This window comes from Aythya fuligula, chromosome 7, assembly GCF_009819795.1.
Source record: "Aythya fuligula isolate bAytFul2 chromosome 7, bAytFul2.pri, whole genome shotgun sequence".
Lineage (NCBI taxonomy): Eukaryota > Metazoa > Chordata > Aves > Anseriformes > Anatidae > Aythya > Aythya fuligula.
Genome location: NC_045565.1, coordinates 34236063 through 34256652, shown reverse-complemented (window position 1 = coordinate 34256652; position 20590 = coordinate 34236063).

The following is a 20590-nucleotide window of genomic DNA, read 5'->3' as shown; positions in this document are numbered from 1 at the left end:
GCTCAGCTTCCCTGGGGATTTTACTTCATTTTTATGTGTTACTGCAGCCAGATCTCTCCTGCGGTGCTCAGCTGACACACTCAACACCTCTTCGTTATTGTTCAGTAGTGCTTTTTTCATTGCTTGCTTTAGATTTGCTGGAAACCAAAGCCTCGATCTGCAAAACCACTGACCTGGTCTGAGGTCAAACACTTGTTATCAATATATCGAGGTAACAGCCAAACACTCTTTTTTTTGCTTTTTATTTCTTTGTACTTAGCTCAATGCAAAGCTGTTGGGCTTTTCTTCCTGTGTAGCTTTGGCTATTGAAGAACCCCCTTGAGCTTCAGGGCAGATGCAGGCTGTCACAGAAGGGCCCCGCTGCTCTGGGCTTGTCGCTGCAGGGCCTGTAGCAGCCTTCTCAAGAAACTCCACGTGACGCCATTTCGACATTTCAGCTTGGCTAAAAGTGTGTCCCTGGCTTCACCCCAAGTACCACCAGGAAAAGGACTTGTGCCCTGGGTCCCTGCTGGTCTCAGTGGGTCATTGCTACCAGTGGTCCTGCTCCCATGTCCCTGCCCACCATTTCCCTTTGGCCCGCAAAAGACCCACCCATGGGCTGACCCACCACCTTCCTGCTCATGGGAGCACCCTCCTCCTTCCAGTGTCTGCTGTGAGAAGCTATCTGCTAAGAACAACCCACACAGTGACTGGAGCTCATCTTTCCCAACGCGGTAACTGTCCCTACAGCAAGGGTGTTAGGAAAAGGTTCTTCACCCACAGCGTGGCTGGGCACTGGGACAGGCTGCCCAGGGATGTGGGCACAGCACCGAGCCCACTAGAGTCCAAGAGGCGTTTGGGCAATGCTCTCAGACGTCTGGTTTGGTTTTTGGGTGGTCCTGTGTGGAGCTAGGAGTTGGACTCGATGATCCTTGTGGGTCACTTCCAACTCAGGATGTTCTGATTCTGTGCTGGATGCCTACCCCAAAGTAGAGATATGGCTGTGTCAATTGCTTTGTGTCACTTGCTTTGGTTATTACTACACTCTGGTTGTTAACATGCGCTTCTTTACAGCAGTTTTTGCCTTTTATATTCAGATGAATCTGTGTACATGAGGAATTTCTCACCTTCCAGTGAGGGGTGAAGACCCTTTTGACGTAGGGTATTGTCAGAGAATAGTATAGTATTGGGAGCCTGGTGAGCACAGTGCAGTTGGCTGCTCCTTTAACACATTTCTGTGTTAAAGTGGCTGTTCTGACAGAGTCATGGTAGGATGGTTTGGCTTGGAAGGACTTTAAAAACCATATAATTCCAACCCCCCTGCCATGGGAGGGACACCTCCCACCAGACCAGGTTGCTTAAAGCCCCATCCAGCCTGGCCTTGAGCACTTGAAGGGATGGGGAATCCATAACTTCTCTGGGAGCTTGTGCCAGTGTCTCACTGCCCTCAGAATAAAGAATTTCTTCCTAACGTCTAATCTAACCTTTATCCCTTATCCTCTCAATACTCCCCCTGAGAGAGTCCTCCCCCAGCTTTCCTGGAGGCCCCTTTTACGTACTAGAAGGTCTCTAGAAGGTCTCCCCAGAGCCTTCGCTTCTCTAGGCCAAATTACCCCAGCTCTCTCAGCCTACTTTCATAGCAGAGGTGCTCCAGCCCTCTGATCATCCTCATGACCTCCTCAGGACCCACTCGAACAGGTCCACCTCTTATTATCCCATTGTCTTTTGCTGGCATGACCTGAACACATACTGTGTGCTGAGGACCTCCTTCTTGCTCCTCAAGCCAGGGAGATCCTTGGTTTGTTTTTTTTTACAATTTTTAGCGATACGGTCATTGATGGCAAATGGCAGGTGCCAGAGCTTTTGACAGTTTTTCCTGAAGGCAGAGGAATTTTCTGCCCAGTGACATCGGATCAGCAAATTCCACGTCTAAAAGCCAAGGCTGCCGCTCTTGAGCCCCTCCGTTGGTGTCAGGGAGCCGGGTGCGTTATTGTACAGTGCCTTGGGTTGTTTATCATGAAAGGCGCTTTTGTAAATGGACATTGTGCTGTATTGTGTGGCTCTGGTATTTGACATTGGATTAAACAAAGTGTCGCGTGCGCGAGGTGTACGGTACAATTATTTTAACCCATTTTGCTTTCTAGTGTGGAAAATCTGCTTGAAATAGGACTTGCTAAAGTCATTGTACCATATACAAAGGGGTTATTAAAATGCACTCTAGAAATAGAAAATAGGATTAGAAGAGACACTTTGGCTTTGAGGCCTTCTCCAGCCGAAAGAAGGCCTCATGGCCAAAATGTCTTCTTTAATCTCATTTTCTGTTTTCTGGTAGGAATTTTATTAACTCTCCTCCCCCCTTCCGCTCCCCGTCTCAGTGCCTGTGTGCTGGTAGCACACCAGTTGTCTTCCTTCTCGCAACTGGGGGTCTGTAAGGCAAAAGGGTATTTTTCTCTTACGGTAGTGGCAAGACCTTTTATTTGTAGTCCAAATAATAATAATTTAAAAAATTAAATAAATAAAATAAGAAAACAGCCACTTTCTAGCAAGGACTTTTGGTTATTTGTATTATTTTTCTCCATCTCTCAAAATTTTTTGCTTTTCTTTCCCAGTGAAGGGCTGTTGTGCTTGTGCTTTCATTTTTACAAAGACACCTGGAAACCCTAATTATTTCATGTGAGATGCTCTGTTTTGTGTCTCCAAAGGTAATTCACCAGTGGACACATGTAACATATATGTCTATACTTATCCATATAGATTGGTTGGAAATGTGAAAACTTTGTGATATTCTAATAGTTTAATGTATAAAACATTCCCTATAATTCATAATTGTAATTTCCTGGATAGTATTAAACTGGTGTCTAATTGCTTCACAGCCACTTTCTACCATTTCAGTTCCTCAGTGAACGTCTTGATGTAAGATGTAAAAACTTGTGCCCCAGATTATGAAAAAGAACCCAAACCTCGTTGTAATTCTTAATTACAGTTAATTACTGTATTTCTTAATTAGAGTCTTAATGTTCAACTATTTAACTTCAATGAAACAAACTGAAGAGAGGCAGTCCACAGAGAACCTGTCTACAAGAAGCAATCGTGCCGTTCTCCTGTTTTTATATTTTGAGGGAATTCTGAATGCATTTAATTTCATTTCTGTAATAGGAAAGGACAGAAAGCTTTAGCCATAATTGCAGTGAGAAAATTCTGGGGGAAAAAAAATCCTTTTTCACAACAAGTGGAGAGGATCTGCATGGGGTTTGCAGGTCAGCGGAGGAGGAGAGGCGCCCAGAACCGCAAAGCAGGGAAACATTCGCAGATGGTGAACCTGCGACATCTCCTGTAGGTTACTCACCAGGTTGAGTAATAACATTTCGTATTTGGAAAACTTGCCAGCGACCAGATTTGTCATGTGAAAACCTTTCAGATGTTTACAGTTGGAGCCTCGAAATCGTTTTCATCCAAACCAATTGCCCTGCACGCACCTATCGTGAACATCCAGCGGTGACATTTCAGTTTTCTCTAAAGACACGTGCTCAGAAATGTCATTCAGAAGGTGTCAGCGTGGTAAGTCACAGAGCTCCCTGTTCCCTGCAGCGCAGGGACTCATGCTGACCCGGTGATTCAGTCCCAGAAGGATATTTTTTTTTTTCCCAAACAAAAGTAAACATTTAAAAAAAAACACAGGGATGTTGGCTCCAAACCCAACACTCAGGAAGGCTGACTCTCCCTCGAAAGGACACAAGCGGTCAACCTTAAGCCTCGTAACAAAAGGTTAATTTTTCTCCCCTGACGTCTTGCTGACTAAGTCAAACCCCAACCACGGGGCCGCTCACTATGCCGTGCGTTTCCAGCGACTGCTTCAGACATCCGTGATATCAGTTTTGTGTCTCTTGGCAACAGATTGGTTCTGGCACCCCGAGGACAGGGTGAGCTGGCATTCTTGAACTGCCAAGAGACACAAAGCAGATATGCGGGGCTGCTTGATGCCTTTCAGAAAATGCATTAAAATACATTTTTGTGCAATATAACGTCTTCTGAAAAATAACCTTTTTTGCTTTTCTGTTGCTGTTGAGGCAGTCCTCCCCCATGCCCATGTTTTCAGTGCGTTCGCTCCCGCTGCCCTTTGTGGATGGACGCGTCCTGCCTGGACCGCTGCTCGCCCAGGGGCGATGCTCCCTTGCAAAGCTGTTTGCATTCCCTTCTCCCTCTGTGCAGAAAAGGAAACCTGCTGGAAGCACGAGATGAAAGCATTTGTTTATTTTTCTGTCCAACCTTAGAAAGAGGTGGCTGTCCAGCACTTTGCTGATGTGTTTTCCTCCAAAGAGAAAAAAAAAACACATGTATATAAAAAGAGATGTTTCTTTATATCCTAGGGCTGATGTCTATTAGATGATCTTGGCAAAGTCTTAAGTGCCTTATGTGCCTAGCCAGGACAAGTGCTGCAGCCATTTAGAATAATTTATAATGCACAGCCCAGCCAAAAATCTGTTGTTATTCAATCAGAGAATTAAATAAGTGTCACCCTACCTAGCTTGGAAATCACCCTGTTTTGTTATCCCAAAATGACACACAGCAATCTGATTGAGGCTTGAGGAGATGGATAAAAGGGGAAAAATGTGAAATTTTGAGATTTTCAAGGCGTTGTGCGTGTACTTGGGGAGATGTGGTGGCAGAGTATCAGGGCACAGGCAGCACGGAGCTGCCCGGTGCAGAGCGTGGCAGGGACAGTCTGTGCTGGTCCCCTGCTAAATCCTGCTTTTGTGCAGGCTGGGAAGAGGGGGTTGCTTTCTGTGCCTTCTATTCGGGTTAAAAGCTGTTAGAAATATGTTTTTGGGGGTAGGTTGGACCCTTCTTCCTTCCTGCTGCTTCTTCCTTTTCTGCTTGATGCTTCTCTTAACTTTCTCTGTTTCTGATGCAAATACTGTTGATTTTTTCCATCTTCCCGAAGTCCCATCTCACTCACCTGCCATTATCTTCCTCCCCCAAACCCCGGCTAGTCCCAGCATTTGCAGGTGTTGGCTGAGTTGAGTTGAGTGTCTTTAGTACAGTAAAATGCAGCTTTAATTTCTACCATCCTCCTTTTGTTATGTTCACAAATCGTGAGGCTTGATCGTCATCTTCCAGCTTTACGTCCTAATTAGAGCACACGGGAAGATCAGAGCAGGCAACTTGCTTGCTCGGCATCTACTGGGGTCTCGATGCACTTGCCACCATGTACTCTCATGTTTTATTCGCCTCCATTAAATTATATGCTGAAGACTATTTTTAAACGTGCAAGTATCCAATGGTAATTTCAAAGAGCCCGATTTTTAAAAATACATACACTTAAATGGTGATGGAACCCATAAAAAAAAAATCTATTTAAAATCAATTGTATGCGAGAAGAAGTCAACAAACAAAAGGGCAGAGACAAGCATATCAGCTTTAATTTAGTACTGGATTTCCTTTGACAGGAGCCATTTAGATAGAGGGCAAAAAATTATCTCACTGAAAAAGGCAGTGATTGATCACATGTTGGTAAGTGAATCAAGTCTGCAAAAAACAGAGGCGATTAAGGGACAAAGAGGAATTATCATATTACAACGTTGCTGCCTGTCAAACCTCCGTCGTGTTGTGCATTCATGTGTCACGTCGTGACATTCGATCAGCGCTTAACTCCCCGGGACAAAGGGATGGTAGTTAAAAAAATCTTTCAACGCTGCTAGGATTTCTGCTGGAAGCCTGAGCCCACGTTTCGACCGCTGGCAGAGGTCCTCATGGCCCCGGGGATGGATGCACGGGACCCAGCTGACAACTTTGCAAGCAGATCTCGCGGCAGTGCCTTTCTGGCTCCCGCTCCTTGTCCCTTTGCTGGCCAAAATTGGGCTGGGCTGGAGGTAGCGGGGAGGAGCAGGAGGTAACGGGAGCTGGAAGCCGCCGATCCCAAGCTGCTTAGCCTCCAGAAAATGGAAAACGGCCTGCTGGGAGGTGGGAATGAAACGGTGGCTGGGAAAAAAAATGGGAAAATTGGGGAAAGGGGCTCAGAACAAGGTGGAAGAAGGAAATACAAGGTGGGGGGGAACAGCAGGGAGAGGTTGTCTGCTCTGCTGGACTTCTGTGGGTTGGCAGCAGCCGTCGGCGAGGCTGGAGGTGCGGGGGAGAAGCTGGCAGTCCTGCCTCGGCACCGCACAGCCTGCACGGCTCGCCGCCAGCCCCCAGCGGCTCCCTGCGGGCACAGCGGTGTCAGGTGAGGAGGATCAGGGTGCTGGAGAGGCCGAAGCAGGCAGTCATCCTCCTGGCACCCATGGGAAGGGTCCCCAGGGCAGCTCCCAGATGGCCCCGTCCATCCCCACCCTCGCTGCTCCTCCAGGCACAGCGGTGCTGGGTGCCCCCCGGTGTGCTGGTGCAAAGCTCTGTTGGAAAAAAACCCTCACCCTGCTGCTTTGGGGTCATGATCACGTCTTCTGTTGGGTTTTCTGCTGTCAATACACGTGGCCGACAGGCGTCTTGCCTGCCAGGGTTGGTGCAACGTTTAACTCCTTGGGGCTTTGTACTGAAAAATGAGAAAGGTGGGCAGTCATGTGTCTCAGCTGAGGACCAGCTCTTCCTAAACAAACCCACGGTTAAAGATGGGTCCAAGACAAGGACTTGATAGGAGAAGAGAAGAAAATTCACAAATCTGTGTGTTTTTTTTAATAGTACATCAGCAATGTGGAGGAGCTAAGGCAGCCTGCACGCGCAACCTGTGGTTTTCAAAGAGCCCCTGTTAAAGCAAATACCGAGGGGGGAAAAGTTTGCTCTGGATTAGAAACAGAAAACAAATAAAGCATCAGGTTTTTTAATGGAAAAAAGTTAAAGATGGACTGCTCTAAGTAGCTGCATCATGGCTGCCTGCCTTAATGTTTTCCTTAATAACCTGGGCAGAGATGGAGGGCGAGCGGGCGGCACGGCGAAGAAGGCGGCGGAGCTGCAGTGAAGCAGGCGAGGACCACAGGGGCAGATGAAAGTCAGCACTGACAAATGCAAGGTTACGCGCATGGGAAGGAGCGGCCCGGGCTCCTCGTACACATTGCTGCGCTTTAAATGAACTGTAACCACTTGGGAAAAAGACCTGAGGGTCACTGCGGACAGCTCAATGAAGACATCTGCTCAGTGTGCAGTCGCAGTCACAAAAGATCAAACAGGATGTTAGGCCGTATGAAGAATGGGTGAGAAAATGCCGAAAATGTTATAATGCTCTTATGTGAATGTCCACAGTGTCCTGATCTGGATATTGTGCTAAGTCTGGCATGGGAAACCCCCCGAGCTTTGAGAGGCAGGCGGCTGAAATGGCAAGGCGAATAGAGCAACTTCTGTTTAAGGAGAATTGAAAAGATTGGGAGCGTTTAGAGAGATCATGTGAGTAAGAGGATTCATCGGAGAGGTTTTACAAACTAATGCTTGACATATTTAACCTTTCCCAAAATACGAGAGTAGAGGAAAATCCAATAAAAGCAGAAGCGTGCATTTAGCCCTCCGCAAGGTCGCATTTGCAGCGCAGCCCTTGCCGAAACACTCAAGCCATCGCCAGTCCTGGCTGGAGCTGACCCCACTGATGCCATCGGACCTGCATTGGGTTATCTGCTTGTTGACGAGCCTGTTTGGGTCCGTTTGACACTTCCTGACAGCATGTACCAAAACCACTTCTTACACCGTTTCAGGAATGTGCTCCGTCACAGCACGTTCTCCTCTGCTACCAGCTGAGGAACTGGAATATTTTTAAGTCGCATTCAATTTGCCTCACTTCTTCTGCAGCACGGGACTCTGCTCAGTCTTGTTTTCACCAAATTCACCTGTAGAAGGGCTTGGGACAGTCCAGCCTTGATGCAAATGGTGGGAATCGTCATTAAGTCCCTGGCTGCATGCGAGGAGCGTGCCAGGCAGCGCGGGGCGCTTCGGCTGCACCCTGCTTGGAGGGGAGAGCATCGCACACGCATTCCTCATCCTCACACGTCTTCTGTTTCGCTCCGAAAGAGTTCTTGAACCGGGAGAGATGATTAATGCATAGAGACCGAGAAGTGTTGTTGGCTTTTTAAAATTTTTAGTTACTTGGAAATACGGGCTGGCTGCCATGCAAGAGGGTACTGTGGGAGTTTATCTGAATACAAAATACTGGAAAGAGTCAAATCGTGCAGGCATTTAATATGTCCGGTGTGTTTCAAATAAAGACGCTAAATGGATATATTTAAAACAGCGTTACCTTGGAAAAAATATTTATTTGACAGGGTTGCTGCGAGTTCACTGGTACAATACTGAGCCTGCATAATGCTGTTTAACATGAAGATGGAGAGAAATGCCTGCTGGGTTTGGAGACCTGTAAAGCTGCCCCAAATCTGAGCACAGCCACTGCAGAGCTCAGTCCTGCACAGCCTTGGGGAGTGCTTGATCCGTGGTGACTTCTTCTGCAGAGACACCTTTGGTAGCTGTGTTCTGCTTATGCATTTTAAAAATTTGTTTGCTTTTAGTTTTAATAATTGCAGGGATTTAAGAAGACGCTCAGTACAGCGAGGGGGAGATGTGGGCTGAGAGTTGTCGAAGAGAGGGCAGATGTTGATACACTGACTGTATGATTGCATCTGGGCCTTAATCAGTAAAAGATTCATTTAAGTCATCTAATACATGTAAAACCTGTAGAAGCGGAGTTTTTTGGTAGAGTGAAGGGCTTTGCCTGGGGAACTGGTGATGGAGCAAGGGCTTGGGCTGAGAGTTATCCCAGGCGGGTCGTGCCACAAGGCCTGGGGACGTCTTCACCTCTTCACCGTGGTCTGGTCTGGTGAGTGCACATCTGGCCAGAAGACTCAGAGAAGCATTCTCATCCCATCTGGTACTAATTGCTTGTTCGTTAGCCCTCCCCACTGCTCCACACTTGGTGTGCAGCAGCTGAGACGTGGAGGGCTCTCGGTGGGTGAGGGCTGCCCATGTCCAGCAGGGCCAAGCGAGCATCCTCCAGCAGCTCCAAGGCCAGCGCAGGAATTCAGAAATGTTTAAAAAAAAAAAAAACAAAAAGCAAGTTCTCTGAAAAGTCAGGAGCGGCTCCAGCTGAAGCAGCACGCTGCCAGGAAGCAGCTCGGGTGGTGGAGGCTCCTGCCGGCACCGCCGCGCTGCCAGCAGCTAATCCCCTGCGAGAGCACGGGAACAAAACGGTGCCACTCGCACGGCTCCTCCTCGAGCACACTCTAATTAATATTAACCCCGTATCGCTGCATAATTCACAGTATATTTTTCATAGCTTATGTGCTAAGCGCGCCGCTCTGCCAAGGATCATGCACCAAAACCGCGAGCACAGAAGTACAACGCTTGGCCAGCACCGCCAGGTTCGCTCAGAGGTAAACAGAAGCCTGGCACCTCTTCAGCTGACAGCTTTGTTTGCTGCTCCTTCGAAAGCGCTGGTTATCCTTGGGAACGGGCTGGCAAGGCTGTGGCCATGCGGGGACCCATGCTGCAGCTCGGCGTACGTGCGCAGAGAGCCAAGCGCCAGAGCCCCAGCCTGAATTTCAGTGCCAAGCCCGGGAGCTGAATGCTGTGCTTGCCTGCTAAAGCAGGTTAATGCCTCGCTGGACTCCGAGGCGTAAATGGCTCGGTCAGTTCAAAACAAACAAAATTCCAGTTTGCGCTGAGCTGGCCCAAAACGAAATGTCTTGGTTTGTTTTTCCTCCCGGAGCTTTGGGCACGTTTCCCCCACGTGAAGTTTCACGGTTGGCTGGATGTGAGAGAGCTCCAGGTGAGGAGCGGGCAAACGTGTCGGTGTCAAGGTGTCTGTCATGGGAAGGTTTGCATCTAGACTCTCTTCTGGTAGGGTTTTGGTGGAGGCTTCATCTTTGTCCTGGATATTTTCTTGTTCCCACCTTATAACCTGTAGTCTGATACAGCCAGGTTTTTGGAAATGAGTAATTTCCAAACATGAGAGCAGCATGCAGCTGAAGGCAGGTCTCTGCTACCATGGGCCGTGATTTTGGCTCACGTTGCCAACGCTGAGGTTCACTCAGTTCTTGGAGGAAGGCTTTGCAAAAGAGGAAATTAAAAAAAAAAATTAAAAAATTGTTCTTCTTAGCAGCAGCAAAGATGCTACGATGCTTTTTGAAGAGGAGGAAGGCACCAAGTCCTCCTTCGTGCTGTCTGTATTGCTTTTTGATTCCTCGGTGGTTCTTTTTTCCAGTGATGGGCATAAAGAAATATTGTGCGTGGGGTGCTATCGGATGACAGTGTTGTGTGTGAGCAGACCTTTTGTTGTAGTTGTTTTAAAGGTACCTGTGAAGTGTTGCTGCACTGAGGCATAAAAAGCAGATGTCGAAATGAAGGCTATGGGAATTTAAACTGAAGGCCGGGGAAATTCAGCCTGTGTCATCTTCCTCCAAAACTGGTGAACCACAGTTTTAAGCAGGCCCAGGGTGAAGGCGTTAGAGGTGGTGATCTGTGAGAGCAGGCAGAAGAAAATAGTCACAGAAGTGTTTGCACTGAAGGAAAGCCTGCACCGTGACACGTTCAGTGGGAGAGGTAGCTGTAAAATCTCCCCGAAAAGTTTTGGTCAACGTTTGTGTGGTTTGGGAGACCTGGTGCCATCAGCTCCTGTGCTTGCCAGGGGGAGAAAATTCCCACCAGCATCAGCCTGGGAAATGCTTTATATTTAAGTCTTTGAAGTTTTCTAACCACTTTGCACCCTCGTTCTCAACCAGCTATCTTTTTTTGTGAAAGCTCTGGTGTATCGATAACTATTGGGGAAACTCCCTGAGGCTGCTGAGCAGGAATCTGCCTTGATGACAGAGATGCGTCCAATTTTTAAGCAAAACAGCCTGTAAACTGTGCCATCAGCTAACAAGTACGGGATCCCCGCTGTGTAATGTGTGGGATCCTGTAGTATTTTTATTTCCAGGGTGATAACCTCATGGTAGCATGTGGAGCTACAGCTGGGCCGCCAAGGAGCACCCTGCTTTGGGAAGACGAACGGAGAATATGTTCCTCAGGATTGCCATGCCTAATTAGCCTCAAGTTCTGGTATTAGGAGATGTTAATGAGCTGGAGCATATAAACTAACCACAGGAAAAAAAACCTCCTAATGGCTACACCAGCAGCAGAAAGAGTGGTGCTGCTGTGGGAGGCCGAGCACGGCTCGGGACGGATGGCACAGGCAGGGGGTCACCGTGGCCAGCTGGCCGTGGGGATGTCCATGAGCACTGCCACTCATCCCAGCAAGGCACCGGAGCTGCAGGCTTGGTGGCTTCAAGGAATTTTGGCTGTTTTCTGGAAAATTATCTACCTAGCACAGGGGTGGGTCTTTTATTTTGGGTGCACGGCTCTGGTAACAAACGGTGTATCCAGCATCACGTATGAGTTCAGTTATGCACTGCCTGCTCGTGTTTCTGTGCTCTACTCCATTTTCCTTCATTTTTTGCCTTTTTTTCATAGTGAAGATAAATTAAAAGGTATAAGAACAGAGAGAGATCTAATTCATTTGCAATTCTCTGTCTAAATTGAGTGAGGTCAGAGAAGTCCACTGTTCCTACCTCATTTTGGCTCATTTAGCGTCTTTTGTTAGAGGCAGGTGAGCAAGTTGCACTTCCACTCCCTCCTTTCCATGCACCTCCATCACACCCTGTTTTATCACACCAGCGATTATATTCATGAGTTCAAACAAAAGTGCCCTGTTTATGGGCTGCAGCAGTGTGCGAGTTTTATTCTTCACCCTGGAAAAAAAAATCTATTACTTTTGTTTCTTCTCGTCACTTTGAAACTGCGTAAAACAGACATAGAAAAAAATAAAAAATATATATGTATATATATATTTAAAAGATAATAATAAAAAAAACAAGCTTGCCAGGCTCTTAAGTGAATTGATTGTATTGAAGAGTGGAGCTGGAGAGGAGCCAGCACTGAACCCCGATTAGGCAAGGGAAGGGCTGACATGGCCACGGTGAGGATGTGAGGCTGCAGAACAATTCGGAGAGGGAAAAAAATAATTGAGTTGGGGGTAAATGAGAAAGGTTTGATAAAAGGTTGGCTTGCCTTGGGCCAGGTGCAGGGAGGATCGGTGAGGATGATCAGGGAGCGCTGCTGTGGACGAGGGGCTGCCAGGGCTGCTTGCTTAGCTAGGACCAGAAGGCCAGGGACGACGAGGTTGCCTTCCAAAAGTGAATCCGTGCAGATAAACATCGGAGAAGGAGGACAGCTGCTTCAGCTAAAGACTAATATTGGTGTGTGGAAAAGATTGAGACTAAGCCAGCCGTTGATAAATTTAGGCTGGAATTTAAAAGGCAGCTTATATTCAGCGGAGGAGCGAAGCTTCTTGAACTTTGCAGCACAAAGAGCTGGTGAGTGGGGTCCCCTCCACCCACAACACCCTCTGGTCCTGCCTGGTGCTTGCCCTGGGGACCGTGACCTTCCTAAAAATTCTGCTGTAAACTCGGTGTCTTTATTCTGAAACTCTGGATTATCCTTTTGGATGTGGTGGAGCACATCTGCGTGTGTTGCGGCAGCTAGCCTGTAGCCATGCAGCGAGTAGCCAGGGATAAATTGTCTGTGTCATCGCCTGCCAGCGAGGGTGGCAGCTTCTCGCCGCTCCCGACAATCGCTTCTTGCAGCACATGGCCACTCCAGATAGGCTTTAGATCAAAGTTGCTGCCAAAGCCGGAGAGACACACGCGTTTTTTTTCCAGGATGCTGGAGGAGCATCTGGGCGCTTTGCTGGAACGGCAGCGAAATTTCAGCAAGGACGCTGTTGGGAAGGCAAAGCAACATCTCCCCCTTTGGAAGGTGCCACCCAAGCCTGGCTTTGCACCCAGAGCCTGGTCCCACTGTAGATGGCAAGGAGGAGGAGGCCACATCTTAGTGGTACCCCACTGTATGGGGTCCTCCTGGAGATGTGGTGAGACTCGTCCCTGCGCCCACAAGGCAGGGGAGGAAAGCAGTGGGAGCTGCAGGGCAGCCAGTGGGGCAGAAAATAAACATAGCAATCATCCCAGTTCTGAGTTCCCATCATTTAGCTGAGTTAAAATAGGTATCTAAGGAATCTAACGGGGAAATGTAAAAAAAAAAAAAAGAAATAAAAAAAAAAGAAATAATACATTTATGAATGTTCCAAAGAGTAGGAAGAAAATTAAAAAAAAAAAAAAAAAAAGCATGGGAGAAAATATTCCAGTATTTTCATTCTTTTAAGGCTATCTGGCATTTTTGCTTGGGGATGAAGGACTTTCTGCATTGGTCTGATGACAGAGTATCCATAGAGCCCACACGTAATAGTCACAGGCACTGCTCGTTTTCTGCCATCCCATATTCTTGAGCTCTGGAAGCGTAATATCAGCTATTCCCCAGCCTATTTATTGCAACCAGCTTTTTAAGTAATGGGCCAAATAATGATCGCAGATGCTATAATCAACATTTTTGTTAATGATTTACAGCTCCATTTGCAAAATAATTAGTTCTGCAGAGCTCCATGGCACAATGCAAGAGGAACGCTCTCCTCACTTCGTGTAGCCACAAGTTAATTGGAAATACCAAGCCCGGAGGGTGCAAGACAGTGCGAGGGCGAGCCATGGGGTCTCAGCCCTGGGATTAACGTAGCCTGGTGGGCATGAAAGGAGTTCAAATATCGGCCATGGATGCAGGCTTTGACAAGTGGATGCTGAGGAGAACCTGCTTGGTTCCTGATGACAGCCCTGGTGGGTTGTAGCTGCCGCCTGCTGAAGTGGGGCTGTGCCCATCGGTGCTGCTTGGTGCCACTTTCCTCTAGATGCACAGGAGAGCTGCTCCCAGAAATGGTAGAGGAAGGGCAAGAAAGCCAAATACCCTTTTCGTGAAGACGAACAGTTTTTGTGCTCCTCTCTGTGCAGTGATAACAGCTCTCAGGGACAGGGACCAGAGGAGAAACCATCCTGGCTTCCTCCAGCAGCACATGCAGAGGTGTCTGGCAGCCCAAACCCCAGATCCATCCTTACTGGGAGGGGCGGGTGAATCCTGAGAGCTTTTAAAACCTGCTTGGAGTCTTGCTATGGAACAAATAGATGTTCCATGTGCTCCATGTCTTCCCCCCGTGGCTGGAGCAAAGTGGGTAGCTTTGTTGCCGCTGCACCTCCTGGCCGTGCCGGGCAGGGTTAGGGATGGTCCCTTGCTCTCTTTTCCTATTTGTTTAGATTTTCAGCTCATGAGCAGAAAGATCTTGATTCACGCTTGGCACAACACGGCTCTGATCTCAGCGGCAGATGCCAGATGCTGCCGGAATACAAAGAAATAATGAAAGTAACCCAAAACGTGTGAGTCAGCAATAGGTGTGATGGGGGCGCCGCTTCGCCTTTGCCTTTCTCTCTCTGGCTTTTCGTACTGCCTCCGCGCTGCTTTCAGCTTCTCCTTCCTCCTCTCCCTCTTTTCTCCCTCCAGCCCCATTCCCGTTGTCTTTCTCGCCTTCCTTCTGCCACCTTCGTACCAGGTGATGTGACCACACGGCAGGAGAATGCTGGCTGGAGGAACTTGGCTGCTCTGGTAACTTGCGACCTCTTTCCATTTGCCTCTGCACAGAAATTCCCTGGTACCCTCGGTACCATTAGTGCCCTCTTGGCAGCTTACGTGTTATTTATGGAAATTCGGAGTGATTCTTCTTCCCAGCTCTAAACACAAAGCCGAGTGCTGGTGTCACTGCAGAAGTGGTAACCGCAGTCAGTGCCTCTTTGAGAAATGCTGAATTGCTGTAGTTCTTTATTGTGAGTGGCTAATTTTATTTCCTCCTACCACTATGTACAGTTTCTATAGTTCTGGAGGTCACTGGAGCTTTGTAAGTGCAGCCAAAAGTGTTTTAAATAGTCATTGTGCAGCACAGCAACGCCATCAATCTCCCGTGCCATTATTCTCCGTAGAAAGTTGGATTTGATATCCATTTTCATATTTAAAGCAAAATTACTGGCAGGCCGCCATATCCTGGAAGGCACAGGGAGCGGTAACTTGTTCGTAAAGGTTTACGCGAGTTGTAATGGTTTTACCTATTGGTTTGGGATATTTTTCAACAAATCAAGAGCGGCTGGCAACCGAATGGTTTCTGGAGAGGGTCTTTTATCCTTAACCGGTCTTATTTTATTGTTTCATTTCAAAGCCTGTCTGTAGTCGAGCTCTAATAATGATTAGATCTTTTTAATTGGAGTCTCATAAGCTTCAATTACCAGCTTGCCCAGAAATACTTTGGGTTTCTTGGCTTATATGTACGTATATAAAAAGGGGAAGGGAAAAGAAAAAAAAAAAAAAAGAAAGAAAATAACAGTGGAATGTAAGTCTGCGGCATATTGAATTAATTTCCTGTTCCACTTCTGCATCAGCTAACCAGACAAATAACCAATTTGTTAAGGGCTCTGCTACTTCCTTCAATCACTTGCTCACAAAACACTTTTTACATTTTATTTCCTGGTTCTTCCATTTCAGGCCCTCGGTTCCCCCGCGGGTCCCTCGGTGCCGGTGCCCCCAGCCACGCTCAGCCCCTGCCAGCTCATGGGGACTGGCATGAGGATGCTGCTGGTGCTGCCTCTCTGTTGCCCACCCTTCCCTTATCAGTGGCAGCAGAAATTACGGCCACCTAAAGCGGGTTCCCAGCTTGCTGGGCTGTTTCAGTCGCATCTGAGAGCGCCGAGATGAGAATATTGCCACGGCACCACGGAGGGGAGCAGGGGAGAGGGGGTGCCAGCATCGGCTGTCTGCGCTGGGTAGCGGGATTAAGCAAGCAGAACAGACAGGGCTTTTAGCATTTTCCTCTCCTGCATGACGAGTTCCTTCGGAGAGACACGGGCTGACTCGGCACCATGTGGCTTTGTGCTCCACTCGGTGTATTTCGTGGGTTTACGTTTGTATTTAGGAAATCGATGCTGAAGGGAGAACAGCTCTTTGTTGCCTGCTCTGCCAGGGGCATCTTTCTGGAGAAACACAGGCAACAGGGAAAAAATAAATAAATAAATAAATAAAAAACAACCAACAACTCTGCATTTGTAGGCAAACTGCCCTAACTGCCAAATTGTTCCTCGCTAATACACAGTCCTGGAGGAAAATCTGCAAGGAAAACAAAGATGTGTAACTCGAGACTTCTCGAGCAGAAGTTACAGAGGGCTCTCTCTCAGTGTGCCCTGATGGGTAGGGGAGGAAGCACATCCCTTCAATCGCGGTATTGTATGGCGAATAATAAATATTTGATTACTACGGGCTTAATAAACAGCGCGGGGCAGATTCTGCTCTCGGATGCTGTGTGCACATTTGCAACTGTGCCTACCACACGCGTTCATCCCTGAGCATGAGGACAGTCTCTGGTTTGGATGCTGCAAAGTCTGCACACAAAATGTTCGAGCACCGCGAGAGGAAACTCTCCAGGTCGTCGCCGTAGCAGTGTGTTCCTGCAGCAACTTATGGGACTCAGCAGTATTTGGGGTTTCACCATAAAAACACTCCAGCCTAAGGCTGGAATTTGGTAAATAAGATGAATTGGGTTATTTCGTTGCTGCTGATGATGCGGGATCGTGATGATACGTGTGTTTTAAAACACGGAGCAGCCTCAGCTGCCCAGATGAATGGGGGATAGTGCTGCTTTGTAGGCTGAGCTGTAGCATACACAACTGGTTAAATAATCGCTGGTCTTTTAGCAGAATATTCATGAATCGCAGTTATTTATAGATTTCAAGAGTTTTTGCAGATGCTTGCTCTGCAGCATGCATGCATTTCTGTTGGAAACAAAACCCAAGCTAGCAAATTCTGAGCAAAAGGTCAGCGAGGACCCGCGGCTGGGAGCCCGCAGTGCTGTGAATGGGACAGCCTCCCCTGATGCAGTTTAGTAGATGATTTAGTGGAGGAGAAAAGGAAAAAAAAAAAGAAGTTTCACAATGTTTTACTATTGCATTTCTTTTTTTGTGTGTTTAATGTGCGGGGAAGCCAGAGAGGCAATGGGGAAATGGGGAGGGGGAACATGTGAAAAGATGACAGCAGAAACCTCAACTTTTTCTGGTCATTATTTTTGAGATCCCTGCCCAGCTCCTGCACTCGCCTCTGCTTTCTGGTTTCCCTGCTGCCACCCAGTAAGGACGTTAAAGTTGTCGTGCTGGAGGGAGATGCCAGTAACGCAGGAATAACTAAATGGTTTTGGCTGGAACCAAGAGGGAAAGGTAACAAAACCCTGTTCCCTGCTTTAAACTACGCAGGAATTGAACCTCATAATCAGTGTTTCATTAGTCCTGATAGTTAAAAATCACAGGCAGACAGATGTGGCAACGCTTCGTGGCTTGGCAAGAAGTTCCTGACCTTGCAGGTTTAAATCTGAGTGGCTCTTCGTGTCCCTTCATCTACTTTCCCTTCCAGGATGTTTTTTGGGCTGTTTGATACAGAACCTCTGGGAGACCTGTGAGTTATGGGATAATAATTCCTTGTCAGGTACCGTGAGAATGGAGCTTATTTTACAAGAATTCCCTTTGATGGAAGTAGGGCCCCTAATTCAAACTTGAGTGTGTTTTAAGAGACATAGGCATGCGTACAATAAAATCCAGGGAGAACAATTTGCATAGAAAAGCCAGGAAACAGCTGGGCTTACAGACAGCTGAGATTTTAGGGTTGGTTTTCTGGGGGAGCAGGGGTAGAGGTGAGCAGCAGAATTTTGAAGCCAGACCGCTTTGGAGGATTTTGTTTAATATTATGTGGGAATAATTTTAAAAAATACAGCTGTGTGGCTGTTCCTGAGACCAGGTAAATGTTAATATCGAGGTGGTTGTTCCCTGTAATTAGCAGCTGGCTGTAATGCTGGGAGCCATTTACTTTCCTGGTCATACACGGACGTATTCGTTCTTACTTTCAATTCTTTCCCATAGATGAAATTCAGCACAATCAATGCCAACAAGATTATTTTGAAAGCAGATTGGATTAAAAATCTGATCCCTTATTGAGCTTCCCATTGGCAGATGAGGCTATCCTTACAGAATTAAGATTCGTGTCAGCAACAGATACGCTCGCGTGAGCCTGCTCAGCCTCTCACTGGCCTTTTCGTCCTTAAATACCCAACAGAAGTGCCTGGGCAGGCTGCACTTCATGCACTAACCTTGTTGGTGTTGGTAACTAACACCAGGGCAGGAGAAAAATGTATCTGAGAAGCCAGTGATGTGGTCCAAGAGGATGTGGTCCTGGGTCTCAGCCACAAGACTTGTGCCCTGTGCTGCTCCCCAAAAACAGAGGCAAAAACAGCCTCATCCCCTCATTCCACCCCCATCACGTGGACACGTGGAAGTATCAAACCCCATTTTTAGAGGAACAACTGCGTGTGTGCCTGCAGGCAGGTTTGGTTCCCTGCGTGTGGCAATGAGTCCTTCCTTCCCCCAGTTTTGGCTACGCTCACGTGGATGCTGCACGTAGGACTGTGGCTTGCAGAGCACACAGCTCACCCCAAAGACCTAAAACCGCTCAGCGCCTGGGACACTGCAGTTCCAGAAGCTTTGGGGTGATAATGTCGAAAAGGTGTATTAGGCTCGTTTGGCATCCTTGCCATTTCACATATCTGTTTCATCAAATAATTCAACGGGAAGTATCTGGAGAAAATAAGGGAGGACAAGACTCTGGAAATAAGTTGCTGTGCCTCCCATTTTGCCCCTTTTGTTGTTTTTATTTAACAGAGGAATCGCTCTTTTTATAGATTTATTGCCCCAGCCTAGCTTAAAAAGGAAGGGGACAGGACAATCAGCAGTGATTTATTTCTTTAATGCATTTTAAATAAGTAGACCCCCAAGAATGAAGCAGTGGTGCATAATTACATTGCACTGGTCACAAAACTCAGGCTGTGCCTGCTGCCAGCTCTTTATTTAACACCTGGTGAGCATAAGTGAACACGCTGCTGGGGCTGGGAGCTGCAGCTTGCTCCGAGTTGTACGAAATCTGTTCTCTGACGACAGCTTCTCTCCCAGCAAGGACAGTCAGCTCTTCTCTGTGCCTTCATGTCTGCCTTGGCACTGCGGTTTTGTAGCCTTTTCCACCTGAGCATCGCTGTAAGCAGCTCCTAGAGCTCGGCTCCAGCATCCATCCTGCCCCTGCCCTGCCCTGTGTCCTCCCTCACTGGTACCTGGTGTGCTCAGCCTGCAGAGGAGCCGCTGCCTGGAGGGGCCCGGAGCTCCTTCCCGGACTGAGGTCTCCTCAATTACAGCAAGCAAAATGGATTTGAATATTCCATTTCCCCTACAAGGACCCCCCACTAATTTCTGTGTTTTTCACAATTGCGTTTTCCTGTTTTTGTTTAGTTTCTTCATCTTTCTCACCTCCCTGCTGCTGACTAAAGGAGCTGCACAACGGGGGAAAGTGTGACTAACTCGCTGCCTGCACGGGGGAAAGAGTGAGACTGGCTCTGCACATGCTGGTGATAAATGCACAGAGTAAACAGAATGGAAAAGTGGAGAAAAACAGCTTTTTTTCCAACAATCTCTTTTTTTTTAGAGCGATGTTAGTCATTTCTTCCAGCAAACATAGGTTAAAACAACTTCCATCATAATAAGATATACTGCAGAAGCAGCAGTACCAGCTTCAGATTTGGGCTTCCATCTGGGATGGTTTTTACCGTTTCTCGTTGTAAGCTATGAGAAGGGGTGAAAAAGGTTTTCCCTCTTTCTATTCAGTCTCTGCTTTTGTTTGGCAGCGAGTGCTGTAGATGCCATTGTGCTGCTCATCCCCGGTGCCCAGGTCGCGGGACCACGTTTTCCCTTCACGAAGTGCTTCAGCGGAGCTGCTTTCATATTTTTTCCTCCGAGTATCCCAGCGTGGCTTTGGAGAGCAAAGGGAAATCTGTTTTGTGTGTAAACACAGTCCTGCGATGTTTATTCAATGTCTTTGTTTACTTTGAAAGTTAGTCCCATGCTAATGAATTTATAAAACCTACATTATCCATAAAGCTGTCATTGCAACAAAATTTAGTAATAACTCAGGTAATGTATTTAAGCCACTAGTGAGTTTGCTCTATCCTGGAGTTGATAAATTCTACGGCTTCATTTGGTAGGAATCAGCAATTTTATGTGGCAATTAATTTTAACAGCAATAGGGAGCCAAAGGACTACATTTTTTTACCCTTTCTTTTCTGCGCTTTTATGGGAATATTCTCGTGTTTAACATTCAGGTGGCGGAACTGGGAAGCAATCTGTGCGCGGGTGAAGCGCCGCTCTCCAGGCTGCCCAAACGAGCTGTGCAGTCTGCTGGCTAAACCACGCTGCGGGTTTCGGGTCTACAAGACATGTCAGAACAAGGTGGGGTGGCCCAGAACGTCTGTCCCGAGGATGCGCCTGCATGAACTTGCTGGTTCTTGTTTTCAGCTGGGTGCATCACCACCATCAGGGGTGCCAAAAGCATGAGCTCAGAGCAGGGGTTGGGAGGTGAGAGTTGCTGAAGCATTTCGGTGCTTGTTTTCCCCTTCTGGTCTCTGATACAAAGACTGGAAAGGTCTCAGTTGTACGATGGGCTGCAAGCCTCTAGTTGTGTAGGATCCAATCTGGGCACCAAAAATGCCTCCTTCTATGTTAGCTCCTGCTACCAGATTTGCGTGGTGTTAGCAGGTCACCGTAGCTCATCGTTCACGCGTGTAACCCCGACGGCGTTCCCAGCAGTGTGCAGAAACCAGCGTAGTTCCTCT